This window comes from Gekko japonicus, unplaced genomic scaffold, assembly GCF_001447785.1.
Source record: "Gekko japonicus isolate JY-2015 unplaced genomic scaffold, Gekko_japonicus_V1.1 scaffold4496, whole genome shotgun sequence".
NCBI lineage: Eukaryota > Metazoa > Chordata > Lepidosauria > Squamata > Gekkonidae > Gekko > Gekko japonicus.
The window spans coordinates 57819-77922 of NW_015171636.1; positions in this window are offsets into that span (position 1 = coordinate 57819).

Genomic DNA, 20104 nt, shown 5'->3' on the forward strand with positions numbered 1-20104 from the left:
ATATAATAATAATAATGTCCAACCCAAAGGAAGGAATTAAAGAGACAAAGGTGATACTAGAGGATTTTGAAACAATGTCAGGTTTAAAAATTAATATGATGAAATCAGAAGTATTATACCATAATGTGAATTGAGAGGAAAGAAAAGAAATTAACATATTAACCAAAATAGGATTGGGAGTCAAGAAATTTAGATATTTAGGAGTAGAAATATATTGGAATATCAATAAGATTGTAGAGAAAAATTATAATAATGTTTGGAAAAAATAACAAGAAATAGGAAAAGATTGAAAAGAGAGTCCTTAAATATAACATCCAGAATTACGAGTGTAAAAATGTTCTGGATACCTAAATTAACATATTTATTTCAAGTACTACCATTAGAGATTACCAAACAAAAACTGGAGAAATGGAATGCAACAATAAGGGAATGGATATTTGGTAGTATAAAGACCAGAATCTCAAAAAAATAATAATTTATAGTCATAATTCAGAACTAGGGTGGGGTGTACCAGACATAGTAAGTTATTATGAAGCCTTCCAGTTCAAAACACTTTTAGAAATAGAGGAAGATGAGAATCAGAAATGGGTCAAATTTGAAAATGAAGCAAATAAAGGAATAGGGAAATATGGTATATTTACAAATATAGGGGAAAGAGAAGACAAATTAGAGACGGGTCCTAGGAGAAATACATTAAGAATTTGGAAGAAATGGCAACCAAAGTGGTTAAAAGGTATATCTAGATGGGCACCATTAGAAACTTTAGAAAAGGATAGTATAGACCATAGATGGTGGGAACTGCTTAGAAAAAAAGGTTTGAGAAGAATAAAAGATATGTGTAATGGAGGAACCCTGAAGTCACTCCAAGCATTAGGAGGGGAGATAGGATTACAATATTGGTTAAAAATAGGTGATTTATACAAGAAAGTCAAGGCTAATGGAGGATAGGAATATAAGTATAGAGGAACCAATAGAAGAGATATATAAAAGAATGAAACAAAGTAAAGAGGGTTAGCAGGTGAAATATATAAGAAAATGATCTCAGATAAGAAACAAATGATTACTCAGTTACAAAGAAAATCGGAGACAGAAACGCAAATAACAGAGCAAAAAGCTATAAAACTTATGAATGGAATTACAAAAATTAAAATATACAAGTTTAAAGAACTAGAATTAAAATTTTTTACCAAATGGTAAAGAACCCCAGCCACGCTGGCAAATATGTTTCCAGGACTGAGCCCTAACTGTTGGCATTGCAAAAATGTAAAAGGGTGGTATTCACATATGTGGTGGGAATGCCCAGAAGTTAATATTTTTTGGAGAAATATTGTAGGAAAAATGAATAGATTATTTGCAGTAAATATAAACATAGATTTTGATTTAATGTTGATAAGTACAATAGGATTTGAGACAATAGAGAGAAAGCACCAAGAATTACTGAAAGCAATGGTTCTAGCAGGTAAAGCAGTTATAGCGGCAGGTTGGAAAGATGCAAGTAAATGGACAGAGAGAAATTGACTTAACTATTTGTTTGAAATTATTCAATCAGATATAATCTCCATAATTAACCAAGACATGCCGTGGGAAGACAGAACAGCAACAATCCAAGAGAAATGGACCATATACTGGAGATGGATGGAAGAAGAACAAAGAAACGACATTCAGTGGAAGCTCCAAACATTATGCCCCTGGCTGAGAGAAAAGGACTAAAAACAACAGACTGGAGGGAGAGGGGGGAGGGGGGGAAACTGTAAAAGCAAAATGGAATATGAAAATGTATAACCAGAACGATAATAACAATAACAATAAAAATATTTATACAAAAAAAGAAAAGGGTCTGGGATATCTGAAGCAATGATTTCCCCAGTATTGCTAGGATGATGTTCTAGAGAGTAATGATTGCAGATTAATAGGGCATTTTAAATACATGTTAGTGAAATGACAATCCTTTAACACCATCTTTATGTGGCTTGACTTACATCCTGTATGGCACAGTGAATGACATGCTGTCACTCACTTTGCTGAAATGCATGTAAAAATGCCCTACAATCTTACAGCCCTTCTCAGTCACTGAATGAACAGTTTAATGCTAGCGTGTGGCAATGGGACTGATCACTGGTGACAAGGAGACTCTTTATTTTCCCATTTCCTCTCTTTTTATAGGTTTAGATTTGGCTGCTGTATAATCGTCTCAGTTACAAATGGTTCTGTAGGCTTAAGCTTTTATCTCTTTGCACTTCCAAGGTGCTCAGAACAGCTTTTTAAGCTAAAAACAATAATCTTGTGAAGGCAGTTGGATCAGAATAGAGGCTACAAGGGACTGCTGTTGACCAGCAGTGAGTTCTCCACACATTTGGTAGCGTCTGTTGAAAGTATGACACATGAAGTCATTGGGCTTAGAGTTTTCCTGCCTTTCTTCAGAAATGGCAACTAGGGAAGTGGAGAACCATGGAATATCCCAACTGGAATGTCATCACCTCATATGTCTTCGTTTACTAGATGTTACAGGAGGAATGCATGGAAGAGACCTGAGTTGCTGGAAAATTCATGCTGTAGATAATGCTTTCTGGTAAGGTTAGCAAAATCAAGGTAAGGACTGTAGTTCTCCCCAAAATTACAACTGATTTTGAGACTACAGAGAGCTGTTCCTCCAGAGGAAATGGCAGCTTCAGAGGGGATGCTGCTGAGCTCCTTCCACTCCCCAAACTCTGTCTTCCCCAGTCACCACTCCCAAATTTCCTGGCATTTACCAAGCTGGAGTTGGCAACCCTATTTTCTGGGACCGACTTTCTGAAGACCACCTGATAAGTATCATGGTAAGACCTTCATTTTCAAATGTGTGCACATTTGGGCCTTGCATGCTAAGGAGCTGATAATGTTTATTCATTCATATAATGTATATCCTGCCCCATTCCAGGGGCTCAGAGCTGGCAGTAAGCAAACAATATTAGTAATAACAAAAGCAACCTATTGGCTAGGATATTTGACTCCCCACAACCGCACCTGAAAACACAAGGACTGCTGTGTGGCTCTGATGTATAACTATGGTCAGGGTAGCAGTCCCTAATATTACCTGCTGGTTCTGTGGACCATTTGGCATTATCCAGGTTCCCCCTGGGGAAGTGTGAGGGGTCACATGCATGCATTTGGCCTTTTTTAAAAGCTTTATGTGGAAGGATTCAGAACAACAGTGCCTAAAAGGTAACAACTCGCCTTTAGTGCCATACAAGAGCAATCACATCCCTTGGCAGCTGAACAGGATAAAGAAAATAGATGGGTGATGCTCTCACTCTTTATATTGTCACCATACGGGTGACACATATACTTTGAGTTGTGTCTTGGCACACTGTCAACTCCTTTGAATATATGTCATTCTACACTTCAGGCATAAGAAACATTGCCAAGAGAACAGCCTCCTCAATTGACCACTTTTCTCCTCCCTGCTTTTCTGTGGGAATGGGCATCAGCATAGTCTCTGGTAGCTCAGGCTGGTATTTAGTTACTGATTCCGAATATCATGATGACCAGATCCCCAGTGAAAATGTGCAAAGAAAGCAACCTTTTAAGAACATAAGAACATAAGAGACGCCAGTGTTGGATCAGGCCAAAGGCCCATCCAATCCAACACTCTGTGTCACACAGTGGCCAGAAATACCAGTGCCATCAGGAGGTCCACCAGTGGGGCCAGGACATTAGAAGCCCTCCCACTGTTGACCCCCCCAAGCACCAAGAAGACAGAGCATCACTTGCCCCAGAGTCCCTATCTATACCTTGTGGCTAATAGCCACTGATGGACCTCTGCTCCATATGCTTATCTAATTCGCTTTTGAAGTCGTCCATGCTTGTAGCCGCCACCACCTCCTGTGGCAGTGAATTCCATGTGTTAATCACTCTTTGGGTGAAGCAGTACTTCCTTTTATCCAGTTTAACCCGACCGCTCAGCAGTTTCATGGAGTGCCCACGAGTTCTTGTATTGTGAGAAAGGGAGAAAAGTACCTCTTTCTCTACCTGTTCTTTCCCATGCATAATCTTATAAACCTTGATCATGTCACCCCTCAGTCGTTGTTTCTCCAAGCTAAAGAGCCCTAAGCGCTTTAACCTTTCCTCATAGGGAAAGTGTTCCAACCCTTTTATCATTTTCTTATGTATGGGGGGGGGCTATGTACAGAGTCTCCCTTGCTATCAAACATACACAATTATTCTTTATTAAAGTTATTTTGAAGTAACACCATTAACAATGGCACAAGCCTCAAGAAGTATCTAACAATATTTGGGGTGGCTAGATTCAAATCCAAGAGAACCAACAAGATTTTGAGGGTGTAAGTTTTCAAGAATCAAAGCTCTGTTTGTTAGATACAAGATGGAATGGAGATCTCTGAGTCCACATATCCCAGTCAGGAGGTGGGAGGGGTGTTGCAAAGAAGGAACTCAGGATGCAGAGGTACAATGGACACCACAGTTATCTTGGCTAGGGCAGACGGGAAATGGTTGGGGGGCAGAAAATTAGCGTCTGTAGTGAGATAAGAATCCTAAATGCCTGTTCATCCCGGGGAGGGGGTGAGTCCATTGTTCTGAACTTGTTAATGAACTCAAGTTCAACTGTCTTGCATTGCAATCTCCCCTTGAAGCTTCTCTCTGTGTGAACTGCCACACTTCGGTCAGCAATGGAATGACCTGTAAGGTCCCACTAGTTACTGAATTTTCTGGTTTTAAAGGTCGGATTTATGTCCATTTATTCTTTTGCATAGGGACTGACCTGTTTGTCTGATTAGAGAGAAAAAGCATTGCTGAAATTTGATGAAATATATCATGCTGGAAAATGAACAAGTGAATGAAATTGAGACAATATGGCTGGTGTTGTCACAATCCAGTGATTGTGTTGTCAGAGTGAATATGGGGACAGTGTTGGCATCTTGGTTTATTGCAGGTCCTGGTCCCAGAGCCTGTGCCTGTGTCAAGAAGTGCATTATTGTGGGTTAGAAGTAGTTTAAAGTTGGAAGGCTGCCTGTGGGCAAGAAAAGTTTTGCCTCACAGTGCCTGAGCAATAAGGGTATCATAGTCATTGCAGATAATTAATGATACATTGAATCAGTTTGGACTGGGAGCTTTATGTGACCACTAGTGGTGTTCTATTGGTAGTGATAACCAAGGGAGCCAGTTTGGTGTAGTGGTTAAGTGCATGGACTCTAATCTGAGAGAACCGGGTTTGATTCCCCACTCCTCCACTTGCACCTGCTGGATGACCTTGGCCAAGCCATTGTTCTGGCACAGCTGTTCTTGAAAAAGAGCAGTTTCTGTCAGAGCTCTCTTAGCCCCACCTACCTCACAGGGTGTCTGTTGTGGGAAGGGGAAGGGAAAGGAGTTTGTAAGCCACTCTGAGACTCCTTTGGGTAGTGAAGGGCGGGGTATAAATCCAATCTCCTCCTCCTCCTCCTCCTCTTCTTGCTACAAGATAAACTTACATGAAACAATAACAGAAAAAAAGATTCCAGTTTGCTGACCTAAGAGTGGCTGTTTTCAAACAGAGAAGCTTCAAGGGAAGAATACAATGTGAGATTGCCGAACTTGAGTTTATTCACAAATGTAGAACAATGGACTCTTGGAAGCTTATATCCCCAAAATCTTGTTGGTGTCTAAGGTGTTACTGTACTCAAATCTAGCTGTTCTACCATAAACCAACATGGCTACCCTCTGACAAGGTACATGTCTTGGTAATTGACATAATTGTCACTTAACCCTTGTCATAGTCTGTCCATTAGAAGAAAAGATTTAGATTCATCAACACTCAGAACGTCCATACAGCTAAGGTGGGCAAGTTAGGCTGGTCTGACCCAGGACCTAGGGGCTCTCCTGTTAGCTCTTCTTTCAGGTCTATTAGATCTGCCATATCCCAAACTTTATCTTACAGATTTGAGTTGGAATAAGAGTTCACTTGAATGGATTGAGTACATCTGCTCATTTAAAGAAATGCACACAAGTACATATAACACAAACCTTTTTTGTTGCTCTCCTGAAATGAATGAGTGTTCCATGTGAGAGAGCTCTATGCACTCACTGTTACTCTTGTGCCTAAAATATTTTTAGCAGTGGTGAATAGATTTCCTCCTCTCCCCAATCTTATTATATTTCACTTGCTTTCCCATTGTATTGACTTTATTTATCTTTTACAGAAATGCTCTCTATTCGGAGGGATTATGGTAGCCTAAGTTGATTTACTGTTCATTTCTTTTAATGTTTCATCTTTCTCTGTGAGGAAAAAAAAATAAAGCTCCTGAACAGTTTGGGTAGATTAGCAGCATTTTAAACATCTCCTTTCTAACTTTATTTTAAAAACAATTCTCTTATTTTTGATCAAGTTGTTTGGGGAAGAAAAAAACATTTCCCCATTCACTATATTGATAATTTTTTAAAAAGGCATGCTGGAAACCGAAGCTTCTCTTTTTCAGTTTGATTTTCATTTCTTAAATGTCACTCTAGACTTCTAGTGGGGTGAAGGAAAATAATAAGGTCTTCAAAGCAATTTCAGCATCAGCATTCAGAAGCTATGCAAAGCTATATTGATAGAGGTGGAGAGCTACTCTTGATATAGCTTGTAAGGTGATTTTTGGTTTTAGGCCAGCATTTGTTCTCTGAATAATCCAGTCAACATTTCAATTAATTTATTCTCTGTGTTCTCTGGAGCTTTTCACTGTTAAATAATTTTCATGTTAAATGAAGAAACTCTGTAAAAAATAAGACTTGAAAATATGGAACTATCCTGTGGCATGCTAGATGTTTTGTAAACAGAAATAAAATCACAGTCCTGTTTAGATTCCTGTGCATAATTAAAAGCCATATAACAATACCTTAGAAGAGTTTTTTGTATGAATAGTAAATTCTACTCAGGACCTATAGCAGAATAGTTGGATGAAATTAAAAATTCTGTCCTCTGGGTGGAATCTAGAGCAGTGGCAATCCAGAGTATGTTTAGAAGTCTTTAACAATATATCTATGTAGTGCAATTGTCTCCATAGTCAGCTTTGATCAGTGCCAATTTGAAGCATTTCTTGGACAGAGATGATTGCTCATACAGTTGTTTCTGGCTGAATACACTTTCTAGGCATTCCGTGGTCATCTTGGATGTGACTGCCCAGCTAGTGCTTGGGAAGCCAGTTCCACAAATCCAGATGGGGTGAGGTGGCCATGGAAGAAGTTCCCAAGAGGGAGAAGCCAGGTATTGCAGCAGCAGTTAGGTTGCCTACAGCCTGGGGAAACATGCTGCCTCAAATCTATTCTACAGTTAGAACAAAATGTGAAAAAAACATGTGCAAACAGAACCCACCTCTTAGTGGTGGCAGGATTAGAAACAGTGAGGAAACAGGGAAAGAATGGGGAATAAAACACCCAATTTTTCTCCTGCAGAAATGTGGAAGGAACAGAACACAACCCAGTGATCCAGGAAGGCAGATGCTAGGTCTGGAGCTATTGACCACAATGGGAGAAGCCAAGGCAGCATCTAGCCCAACATCTGGGAAGGAACAGCTGTTTGAAGCCACATAAGTAACTCAATATCCAGTGAAGCAACTTGGAATGTGAGAAGCTGATAGAGAAGAGACAATGAGAAAGTTTTGAATCTGGGTGCAAGAGCTATCAGTCCTGCCCTGGAACCACCACTTAGTTAGGAAGGCATAAACTTGTGGTTGAGAAACATCTCAAGGCCTTCCAGATTAGGCTTTCACTGAATGTTAGAGTTGGAAGGGACCTTGCAGGTCATCTAGTCCAACCCCCTGCACTCTGCAGGAGCATAGCTGAAAGAGTCCAACCGCCTGCACTCTGCAGGATCATAGCTGAAAGTAAGTCAGCTTAACATAAAATATTCCCATCATGGTATCACACCCAGGACTCTGGGACAAGAACTCCTGGTATCGTATATATGTCAATTAATATAGCTTGCGGATATCAAGGAAACTAAATAATGCAATAAATGTGAGAAACGTTGTTTTTATCAGGAAAAAGAACTAGTAAAGTCAATTTTCTGAGCTATTTAAATATTTTCACTAGGGAGATGCCATTCCATACATGAGATACGACAGGAATATAATTATCTCAACACCACAAATTAAAATGATTTGCCATGGAAAGCAAAAGTTAATTGATACAGATTGTTTCTTGTCATTGTTTTGTTTTAAAAATTTTTTTAGGAACAACTTATAACTAGTACAATAGGTCTAATTATGATTTTTAGCTTAACAGCCCAATTCTGTAGTAATTAATTTCTATTTATCATATGTCTGACTTTGAAACAATATGTACATGTTATATACTGGTATTCTCATACACAAACAAAAGCTTTATATTGCAGTCTTGGGCAGAGTTACTCCACTCTACACTCAGTGGACAAAATAGATTTGCAGCACAATCCTAAACAAGGTTATACTCTCCTAAACCCACTGACTTCAATGGATTTGGTAGAGTGTAACTCTGTATAGGATTGCACTAAGAATTCACTGATGGACAATCCCTTTTGGGCAACTGTGTCACAAATCCATAATCTGGTGAGAAAGTTTGTTTCTGTTGCTCTGTGCTAGACACATATGCATGTATGTTGTGCCATCAAGTTGTTTCTGACTTATGGCAACCCTATAAATTAATGACATCCAAAACATCCTATCATTAACAGCCTTCCTTTGGTCTCGCAAACTGAGGCTTCCTTTATTGAGTCCATCTCATGTTGGGTCTTCCTCTTTTACTGCTGCTTTCAACTTTTCTTAGAATTATTGTCTTTTCCAATAAGTCTTCTCTTCTCATAATGTGACTAAAGTATGATAGTCTTAGGTAGGGATGGGCACGAACTGAATTATGAACTGAAATTCATCACGAACAAGCGGGGGGGGGGAGGGAAAGGGATTGATGAAATGGCTTCCAAAAGTAATTTAAAGGGAATATTCTCTTCAAACGGTTCTTGCAAACTATTTCAGCTTGGAAGTGGTGGGTGGAGCAAAAAGGATCACTGAAATGGCTTGCAAAAGGTAATGCTTAAAGGGAATGTTAAAGGGAATTTGACTGTGGGAGAGAGAGAGAAAGAGAAAGGAGGAGAGATTGAGGGGGGTTGGCTTGGGGGAGAGAGAAAAACAAAGAATGGGGTATTGGCATGTGGGAGAGAGAAAGGGAAAGGTGGGGGATTGGCTTGGTTGGGGGAGGAAAAGAAAAAGAAGGAGGGAGGAGAAAGAAGGGGGAGTGAAGGAAGCAAAGGTGGTGGAATGCCCCTTCGTCAAAAGTTTCTTGCGGGACTCAATTTGTTATTTTATCATTGTAATGTTGTTTTAAATTATTCTAGTATTTTATGTGTATTGCCTTGGTGACCCTGATCATATGAAAAAGTGACATTAAAATGTTTTAAATAAATAAATAAAAATTAAGTTGGGAGTCGGACAACAATGGGGAGATGGAAAAGGACTGAAGTAGTGTTGCTGGTAAAATTGTACTTCTTATGACAAGATAGTATCTTCTTCTTATTCTAACAGAGCTATCGTAAATGGAATTATCACCCTCCTAAGTCAATTGAGCAGTGGACTTTAGAAAGGTGTAACTCTGCATAGGATAGTACAGTAGTGATTTCCCCAAAGGCATCTAGCAATAGATTACACCCACACCCACACGCACAAACACACCTGTGGCATTCTAATTTCCACGACCAAATTAAGAATATCCATTCAAAGGTGATGCACAATAAGACTAACTGTGCACTGCCTTAGAACTCCAAAATAAGTATTTTTGGGATACTAAGCAGTAGCATATTATCTCAAAGAAGTAGCATATCATTTGGAAAAAACATAAGAAAATTGTGCCTTAAGAGCATAGGCTTGGATCATAACTGTCCTTTTTGCTTCTGCTAGGCACGTGACTTAATGGAAGATGAAAAGGAGGGTTTTTTGCTGATTTCCCCTTCTTATTGCATTCCCCCACCAGTTCCTAGGGTGTTCCTGGGTGTCCATAGACCCATGGATAAACAGTTTGGGTGGGTGGGAGGACAAAATACTGCCGTGGGAGGAGTCCACACACTGTTTATGCAGCCCAGCTCCACTTGCAGCACATAGGATCCAGACGTTAGCATCTGGAGGACAGAAGTCAAAACCCTGAAGCTTCTTAAAAACTCAGAATATGTGTACAGGGAAGACAAGCTAGGCAATATTCCTGACATGTATATATTAGCACATTATCTAGGAGTAATTACAATTCAGGTGGGCTCTCTCACAGACTCTATTATTAAAAAGTTATAGTGAAGAGAAGAGCAAGATTAGTTCTTTCACAGATGAAACTACAAAATCATAATGGGACTGGGTAATTTTGTAGACTTTTAAGGTAGTAACAAATGGGGCTTTCTCAATTGTTTTGTGGAAAACTGACAATAGCTACTGGTGTTTTTAAATGGATTTTATTCATTTCTGCACATTTTGTACCTAAAAATTTATCTATTGCCTTCTTATCCCCAAAAACATAGTCATATTTGCTACATTTTCAAGGTATAAACCTTTCAGAAACACCCATATAATTGAAACGTCCTTGTTTCCCTTCAGCTATCAGATTGGATTCTAAAGACTGTGAATAGGTTCATGGAATGGACCCATGTACCCACCCTTCCTTCAAGAGACTTAGAGTAGCGTATATGTATCTCCCCTCCAATGTTCCCTCTAAGCTGTGGAGTCTTGTGAGCAAAAATTCTACTTTGTGAGCTACTGGCATTAAAGTTGTGAGCAAGTGATTTGGCTACTGCATAAATTACTTTGCTCTGGAGCCATCCTTCCTGAGTTGAGACAAAAATGTGTGAGCCGGAGGCTAAAAAACTGTGAGCTAGCTCACATGAACTCAGCTTAGAGGGAACACTGCTCCCCTCCCTTATTTCAATCCACAAAACAACCCTGTGAGGCAGCTTAAAAGCTGACAGAGGGTGAAAGTGGTCCAAGGTAAGGCAGTTTGGTGTGGAGTGCTGGACTGTAATCTGGAGAACTGGGTTTAATTCCACTCCTCCAAATGAAGCCAGCTGACCTTGGGTCAGTCACAGTTCTCTCAGAGCTGTTCTCTCAAGAGCAGTTCTCTCAGCACTCTCTCAGCCTAACCTACCTCACAGGGTGTCTGTTGTGGGGAGAGGAAGGGAAGGAGATTGTAAGCCGCTTTGTGACTCTGAGTGAAGGGTGAGATATAAATTCAACTCTCCTCCTCCTTCTCCTCCTCCTACTCATGAGGATTTGAACTTGGGTTGCCTCAGTCCTAGTCTAACATGGGGGCCAGTAATAAATACATTGTTGCGCAGGCCCCATATTTAGATGTTCTGGAGTCCCGCAAACTCAGAAGGGCTTACACTTTGGCTAGATGCTCTGCCTTACCTTCTGCAGTTCTTGAGGGCAAATTTAAAAAATTACCCCGAACAGAGAGGTTATGTATGTGCGCGTTGGGGGAGATCGAATCTCAGGAGCATGTATTCTTAAGGTGCCCGTTATTTGAAGAGGCGCGCACAAAACTCATTGAGCCTTTTTTGGCAGGCACGTCTGATCAGGATAAGATGGAAAACTTGTTTTTTAACCTTGAACATACAGCGCTCCATCAGATTGCAAAATTTTGCTCCTTGGTTATAAAAGCTCATCAGTGCCCTGGTTGTCACTTCGGTTAGGACTGTTTGATAAGGAATCGTTCTTACCTTTTACAGCTTCCATTACTTTGTTTGTTAACCATGCAGGCTTTTTTCTGTACCTATTTGTGCCTTTCGTAACCTGCGGTATATATTTTTTCTGAGCTGAGGATCTTCTGGGTCTGAGGACCTTTGAGAATGGTATGACACAGGAAGTTGCAGCTGGAAAGAGAATTTGCCCTCCTTGTGAACAAAATGATAAATGAATATTGGGTCATTTCAAGCATTCTTTGATATTTCGTTTCAATTTTTATTGTATATTACTCAGTACACATGCACACATGAACTAGGAGCCAGGCTATGTGTTCTCCACTGGGATCACATTTTTTCTGTTCACTAGCTATAATGCTTAGTAGCATTGTTTTTGGCCATCAAACAATGAGTTTTATCTTGCCTTCCAGTGGCTGCCAATGACATGGAACTGCACCAGAGGGGGCATTTTATGTCCATCTCAGGGTAAAGGTACCCTACTATGAAAATAGTTATTCCACACAAGAGTTCTCAGAACTGCAACCTTTTTGCTGTTCCAGTCCCTGACAAACAGAAACCTACAACCATATCTTTCCTGTGTGATGATGTGGTAGGAAAGGTAGACAGTTGAATGTCTGTAAACCAGGCTGCTTTTAATGATAAGCTTTCCAGCAATCCCAGATTACATGCATGTTTTAGTGCAATTTGGTGAGGAGGGTCGAGAATTTTGCAGAGCTGGTGCTGACGTTTTTACTGCCAGCCTTTCTTGGCTCATGACTGTGGTGTGTGAGGACAATCAGCTTCAACCCACCCACCCCTTTTATGTCCTCAAACTGCCCGGTGGAGCCTCTAGTGCAGGGATCCCAAACCTTTTTCAGACAGTGGGCACCTTTGGAATTATGACACAGGGTGGTGGGTGCAACCACGTAATGGCCACTGCAGAGAGCACAACCACAAAATGGCTACCATGCAAGGTGCATGCACTTGTGGACACACACATGCACATGGAGGAAGCCCAAATGCAGGGGACAAGAGGAGCAATTAAAAAGAAACAACCCTGGCAAATAGGAGAGAAAGAGAATAAAACCAACATTGGGGTGGCAGCTGCTGCTGCTGCAATATTATTTTAATCAGCACAGCCAATCAAATCTCCAATGACCACTCAAAAGCCCTACTGGGCAGGAGCCAACCTTGCCATGCCCTCTTTCTGAAAACACTTGGCAGGCACAAGGAAAGATACCAGTGGGCACCATGTTGAGGACACCTGTGCTAGAGTCTACATTGTGAAATCTCATTATTTATTTTTTTATTAGTTTGACTTCTATCCTGCCCTCTCGCTGAAGCGGCTCAGGGCGGCTTACATACAATTTTAAAACCAACATAAAGTAAAGGTGAAGGTTCCCTTGCTCGAAAGCCATTTCAAAGCCAAAGAGCCAGAGCTGCCCGAAGACGTTTCCATGGTCATGTGGCTGGCATGACTAAACACCAAGGCACACAGAACACTGTTACCTTCCCACCAAAGTGGTACCTATTTACCTACTTGCAATTTCTTGCTTTCGAACTGCTAGGTTGGCAGGAGTTGGAACTAGAGATGGGAGCTCACTCCATCATGCAGCACACTCTGGTCTCGAACTGCTGAACTACCGACCTTCCACAGCCTGCAGTTCAGCATCTTAACCACTTGAGCCAAAGCAGCTCCTAAAACCAACATAGGTACATATATAAAATAACTCAGCTCAATACAACAATAAATACAGTTTAAACCAGTTAAAAATATTTAAGTATGGCGGTGTCATATAATAAAGTGCAGGTGCAGCTCAGCTGATATAATGTCATTCCTACTGAAACACCCGGCGAAAAAGTTCCATTTTCACAGCCATGCGGAATTGCTGGAGGTCCCGCAGGAACCTGATCTCACTGGGGAGCTCATTCCAGAGCATTGGCGCCACCAGCGCAAACACCCTGGTCCTAGTCGATGCCAACCTGGCGTCCCTAGGCCCAGGGGGGCCCAGGGAGTTTTGTATTCCAGATCTCAGTGCTCTCTGGGGAACATGCAGGAAAAGGTGGTCCCTCAGATAGGCAGGCCCCAACCCATATAGGGCTTTAAAGGTCAAGACCAGCACCCTGAAGCGAATCCGGTATGCTAATGCTATTGGCAGCCAGTGCAGCGATTTTAGCACAGGCTAGATGTGCTACTGCATGGGGAGGCCCATCGACAGCTTGGCTGCCACATTTTGCACTAGCTGCAGCTTCCGGAGTTGCCCCAAGGGCAGCCCCATGTAAAGAGCATTGCAGTAGTCCAACCTCGAGGTGACCATAGCGTGGATCACTGAAGCCAGATCAGTGCGCTCGAGGAAGGGGACCAACTGCCTAATCAGCCGGAGATGGTAAAAGGCTGTCTTGGCAGTGGCTGCTACCTGGGCCTCTATTGTAGGGAGCATCCAGGAGCACTCCCAAACTCCTTACCCTCGGCACTGGCACCAATGGTGCCCCACCAAAGGCCGGTAGAGGGACCCCTAACCCCGGACTGCTCCAATTCAGACATAAGACCTCCTTCTTCATCGGATCCAATTTCAATTGGCTCAGTCTAAGTCATCCCACCACGTCCTGCAATCCCCAGTCCAGATCTTCCAGGGTAGAGCCAGACTGACCGCCCAACAACAGATAGAGCTGGGTGTCATCCGCATATTGGTGACACCCTAGCCCATGCCTCTGGGAAATCTGGGCAAGGGGGCACATATAGATGTTAAATAGCATTGGTTAGAGTACTGCCCCTTGTGGCACCCCACAAATTAGTGGGTGCCTTCGAGACAGCTTCTCCCCAAGTGCCACCCGACCCTGGAGAAAGGAGACAAGTCATTGCAAGGCAAGTCCCTGAACCCCCACGTCGGCGAGGCGATGGGCGAGCAACTGATGATTGACCATGTCGAATGCCGCAGATAGGTCCAGCAACAGCAGCACCGCTGTCCCACCCTGATCCAGATGCCTCCGGAGGTCATCTGTGAGGGTGACCACTGCTGTCTCTGTCCCCTGACCTGGGCGGAAGCTGGACTCGAAGGGATCCAGTGTGGAGGTGTCATCCAGAAAGCTCTGCAACTGTATTGCCACCGCCCACTCTATTAATTTGCCCAAATAGAGCAAGTTGGAGGCCGGTCGATAGTTGGCCAATTCGACTGGGTCCAGAGATGGTTTTTTTAGGAGTGGGTGGACCATCACTTCCTTGACAGCCCCTGGGAACAGCCCCTCAGAGAGGGACTTGTTGATAATGTCCCAAAGGGTGCCTCGAAACCCCTCGTGGCCTGCTTTAATGAGCCAGGAGGGGCATGGATGAAGGCTGCATGTGGTTGGGTGTACTGTTGAGATCAGTCTGTCAACTTCCTCTAGGCTGAGCAGACCAAAATAATCCAGAATGGGACCAGAAGATGCGCATGGAGCCTTGAGTTCACTCAGTGTCTCAAGTATGGCTAGGAGGCCGCAGCGGAGAAACAAGACTTTGTCTGTAAAATAACTCGCAAAAGCCTCACAGCCTATGTCCAATTTCCTAGTATTTTGTCTGCCCTGTGGCAGAGTTGTTAAAGACCAAATTGTTCTATACAATTGTGCCAGGTGTGAGCTTGCAGACGCAATTGTGGCTGCATAGAACTTCCTCTTCGCAGGCTTGGCTGCCATCTCCTATGATCCCATAAACGTCCGATAGGATGCTCTTGCCGCCTCGTCATGAGCACGCCGGGTTGGGTGTACCGTTGAGATCAGTCTGTCAACTTCCTCTAGGCTGAGCAGACCAAAATAATCCAGAATGGGACCAGAAGATGCGCATGGAGCCTTGAGTTCACTCAGTGTCTCAAGTGTGGCTGGGAGGCTGCAGCGGAGAAACAGGACTTTGTCTGCAAAATAGCTCGCAAAAGCCTCACAGCCTATGTCCAATTCCCTAGTATTTTGTCTGCCCTGTGGCAGAGTTGTTAAAGACCAAATTGTTCTATACAATTGTGCCAGGTGTGAGCTTGCAGACGCAATTGTGGCTGCATAGAACTCCCTCTTCGCAGGCTTGACTGCCATCTCCTATGATCCCATAAACGTCCGATAGGATGCTCTTGCCGCCTCATCATGAGCATGCCGCCACTGTTTCTCTAGCTGTCTGAGCCTTCGTTTCATCAGCTTCACCTCCTGGGTATACCATGGAGCCAGCTTTGAACAAGGGCGCAGAGGACATCTGGGAGTGATCTCGTCGATGGCCGCCAAGAGTCGGTCATGCCAGTCTTCGACTAGCTCATCCAGCAAGCTGCCAGGGGGTAATGGATTCCGGAGAACCATCTGAAGCCGCAGTGGGTCCATTTGGCTCCACAGGTGAGCCAAAATACGCTCGCCACCCAAACAGGGTTGGGGTGACATATTCACTCGGGCCCTCAGGGCATGGTGGTCCAACCATGGAGCTGCTGTAGCAGTAATCTGTTCCACTATAACCCCCACCATGAAGAACCTAATTAGTTAATTTGAAAACTGTCAACCAGCTGTACAATTAGACCATAATTAATCGGTAAAAACCCCTAGTTAAATTCAAACCCCCAATTAAGTGGACATTTTAATCAATCAATCAAATAAAAATCCCTCTATAAACCAACCCCCCCAACTAATTGGCAGAACAACAGTTAATTAACAATAGCTACTCCCAATTAATTAAGTCTAAAACCTAATTCCTATAAGTTTAAGCAGCCAGTGATAACAAATAGTTGTATACGTATGGAAATAGCAATCCGATCCTCTTCGGTCTTCCTCAGGCCTCTTTGCCTCAGTGGTTCTGGGTAGATGAGCCTTGACGCTCAGGCCCAGTGTCCCATGCCAAGTGGTGTCTAATAGCACCTCCAGTTCTTTCTCGATGATTCCAGGATGGTTGGAAACAGTTCCAACAGGACCCCCGTTCTTCGTTGTTCTGGCCTTTTCTCAGTGTTGAGTATCACTCCGCTCGTCCACTCCTGCTGCTGCAGATGATCAAAAACGTCCAGTAGCACTGAAGTCCTACTTTCCTGATGCCAGCCTCCTGGGGAGGGGGGAGCGGGGTACTGCCGCTCTTAGAACAAGTGCCAAAATTCCAGAGTGGGGGATCAGTCTGGGCCAGGACAGACGCGATGTTCATTGTGGTTATCCAGCCATCCCATGCCCGATAGTACTCGGCTCGGGCAGGGGGCAGGAGGGACCCCTGAAGGATGCCACCCCCCCGAGCACCCTAGTCGCCCCCTGTCTTCCACAGCTGGCTGCTCTTTCAAAGCTGACCGCTCAGCTGAAGGTGCCCCCATAGCCGGACAAACCAGAACAGACTGGTCTCGGCAATCTTGGTATGTGCCCCAAGATGGTGGCCGCACTGGTGGCCCAAAGTTCATCCAGCTGGCGTCCGTGTATCCAGTTCCGGCAGGGACCCAGCGCCACATTATTTATGTGACTACATGTAATTTTCACAGTGGAGACAAGACAGGCTCCATGTGGCGGTCTGAGGACACAAAAACAATGTGGGGGGAAAGCTAAAGCTGCTGCCGCCCATACAGCATAGTCATGAGCAGAAAAGGGATGGCGTGAACCTGGGAGGCATAAGCCTCCCATTGCAAATCTGATTGAAAACTGGCATGGTGGGCACAATGGCTTTGAGGAAAAATTTGTGCCCGTTTTGAAGTATCTGCCACTAAGGAAGGAAGACAGTGGCCAATGCCACTCCTGTTCTTTAGGTGGAGGGCTTGCAAAGTGAATGAATCTCACTTTTCCTTCTTTGAGGCCTCTAGGCATTGTATGTGAGGAAGTCCAAGTTCTCTCTCAATTCAGCACCACATCCGCTGTCTGAAGCGGAGATTTTATCCTGCTTCATTGCATGGTCATCAAACAGTGAGTTTTCTCTTGCTTTCTCAATGGCTTCCAATGACATGGACTTGGCTTATGGAGATCATTTTGGCTTCTAGCCCAAATGTCCAGGAGTAGACCAGTTTAAAGTGGGTAGCTGTGTTAGTCTGTAGTAAAGGTAAAGGTTTCCCTTCCTCGAAAGCTAGTCAAATCCGGCTCTAGGGGGCGGTGCTCATCTCCATTTCCAAGCTGAAGAGCCCGCGTTGTCTGTGGTCATGTGGCCAGCATGATTAAACACTGAGGCACACGGAATGCTGTTACCTTCCCACTGAAGTGGTACCTATTTATCTACTTGCAGTTTCTTGCTTTTGAACTGCTAGGTTGCCAGGAGCTGGGGCCAGAGATGGGAGCACTAGGGTCTCGAACTGCTGACCTACAGACCCTCCAGTCTGCAGCTCAGCATCTTAACCTCTGAGTCACCGCGGCCCACTAGTAGTAGTAGCAGAACAAAATTCAAGCCCAGTAGCACCTTAAAGACCAACAAAATTTCCAGGGTATAAGCTTTCATGAGTCAGAGCTAACACTATCAGGAGTAGATCAGTGAGCCTTCAAAAAAAAATGCTTGTATGTAAAGTAATATAAGAGAAGAAATTCAGTTACATTTCTCATGGAGAAGCTACAGCCTCTTCAGTCAAATTGATGGACACAATTCTTTTGAATTGTGGGAATCTTGATAGTCTGTGAGAAGACCCTGAGTCCTGGAGATTATGAAACTGAGGCATTTAGTTGTCATTGCTGGATTGTGGTAACGTTCCAGACAATGACAGATTCCCCCCGATTCCAAAAGCTTTTAACCCCTTTTGAGATATGAGCATTAACTTACCCACCCTACCTGACAATTTTCCCAGCTACTGTATGAGTCATAATTGCATATTTAAAAACTTTGGGTTTGTTTTTTTACTGTATCTTACCATTAGTTTAGATCCAGGTGAGTAGCTGTGTTGGTCTGAAGTGGCAGAATAAAGTTTGAACCCAGTGGCACCTTTAAGACCAACAGAGTTTTATTCAAGATATAAGCTTTCATGTGCAAGCACCCTTCTTCAGATACATTCTTCAGATACCATTAGTTTGTAAGCTAGTATTCTCTTCAGGAGAATTACTATCAACTAGCTAAATAGTTTGAAATCTCATGGTCAGAGTAATAAAAAATTGTGCAGTTGGATTGGAGCTCAAGTCCTGTCCAACAACACTTGAACCAATCTGCCCATCTGCTAGTTGATTAATTACTTCAGAACTTTTACTGTAATTATTTTTGCATGCTTAATCAGAAGAAAGAGAATGACACAGGTAAATGGTATAAACACGGGAAGCTTTATTTAACATTAATGCAACAGGGTAAACTATAACTGGCAAGGGCTGCAACACATGTCCGGCAGAGGGATCCCCTGATCCCTTTCCTGACCTTAGACAGGGTGAACCACCGAGCCCCTGGCACAAGCCAACCACAACATGGCCTTTGGCAGGTGGCAGACATGCTAACCCCCCGCCATGAGCCAACCACCCCTAGCCGCAGAGCACAAGGGGAGACCCAGCCCGAGGTGTATAACAGTGGTTCAAGCTAGGCTTTGTAACCACAGTCCCTAGAGAATTACATGTTTTCAGAACTGGGAGCTCTGCAGACACTGGGCTAACCTTGAACCCGGAAAGGCACCCTGCCTTTTTAGTGGGGTTGCGAGAGAGAGGGTAGCCTGGGAAAAACCTCCAAACCTGCTTTGTAGGGTTTTGGGCCGCCTGCCCTAACAGGGGAACCACTACAACCCATTTGATTAAGGTTTCAAGCTGCACGCCCTCGCAGGATTACCTTCAACCTGGATCTTCGGAGGACATCGAGACTTCACAATCATGTGACCCTTCCGCATGACATCTTCAGGGTCACAAGGGGGAAAATGTTGCCCTGTAAGCCTATCAATGTGTTTTTTTATGAACTGTATGGACTGTGCAAAGGGACTGTACAACATGGTGACCGGGGAATACCTGTTGAGACTGCACACCTGAAAGAGGGACACCTTCCTTTAGCATTGCTGCTCCAGTGATGGTCCAGAGTTACCAGCCATCTTGCCTGCTGTGAGATGAAGCAGTTCCATAAGCCTGTACAAAGCCTCAAACACCATGCCATGGAAAACACAAGGACAGAGAACTCCAGACGCCATTAGGAGTTTCTTCCAGCACATGTAGGCAACCCCTTTCCCCCCTCTTCCAGCTACCTTCAAATCTAATCAAGAGACTCTATTCATGGTTGCTTAGCGACTAATCGCTCACCCATCAGCAAGCCTGGCAAGGGCCATCAAGAGACAATAGCCCTAGCCTGATGATTCAATCACTCTTCATCCAGGTGCCAGTCCCCAGACCAAGTTACTAGCTCTCAATATTAACCACTCGTAGTCCCCCTCCCCTCTTCCAGCCAGCCAATAGTATGTTTTATGGGACGGACTAACAGGAGGTGTCACAGGGGGATGTGGCCAACTCAGCCTGCCCCCCCACACCACGTTATAAAAGATGCTTCCCAACCACATGGTCTCTCTCTCTCCCTCTCCACGACCCCTATCGAAGCTTTAACCCTCTTATGTCCAGCTTGCTATCCATATA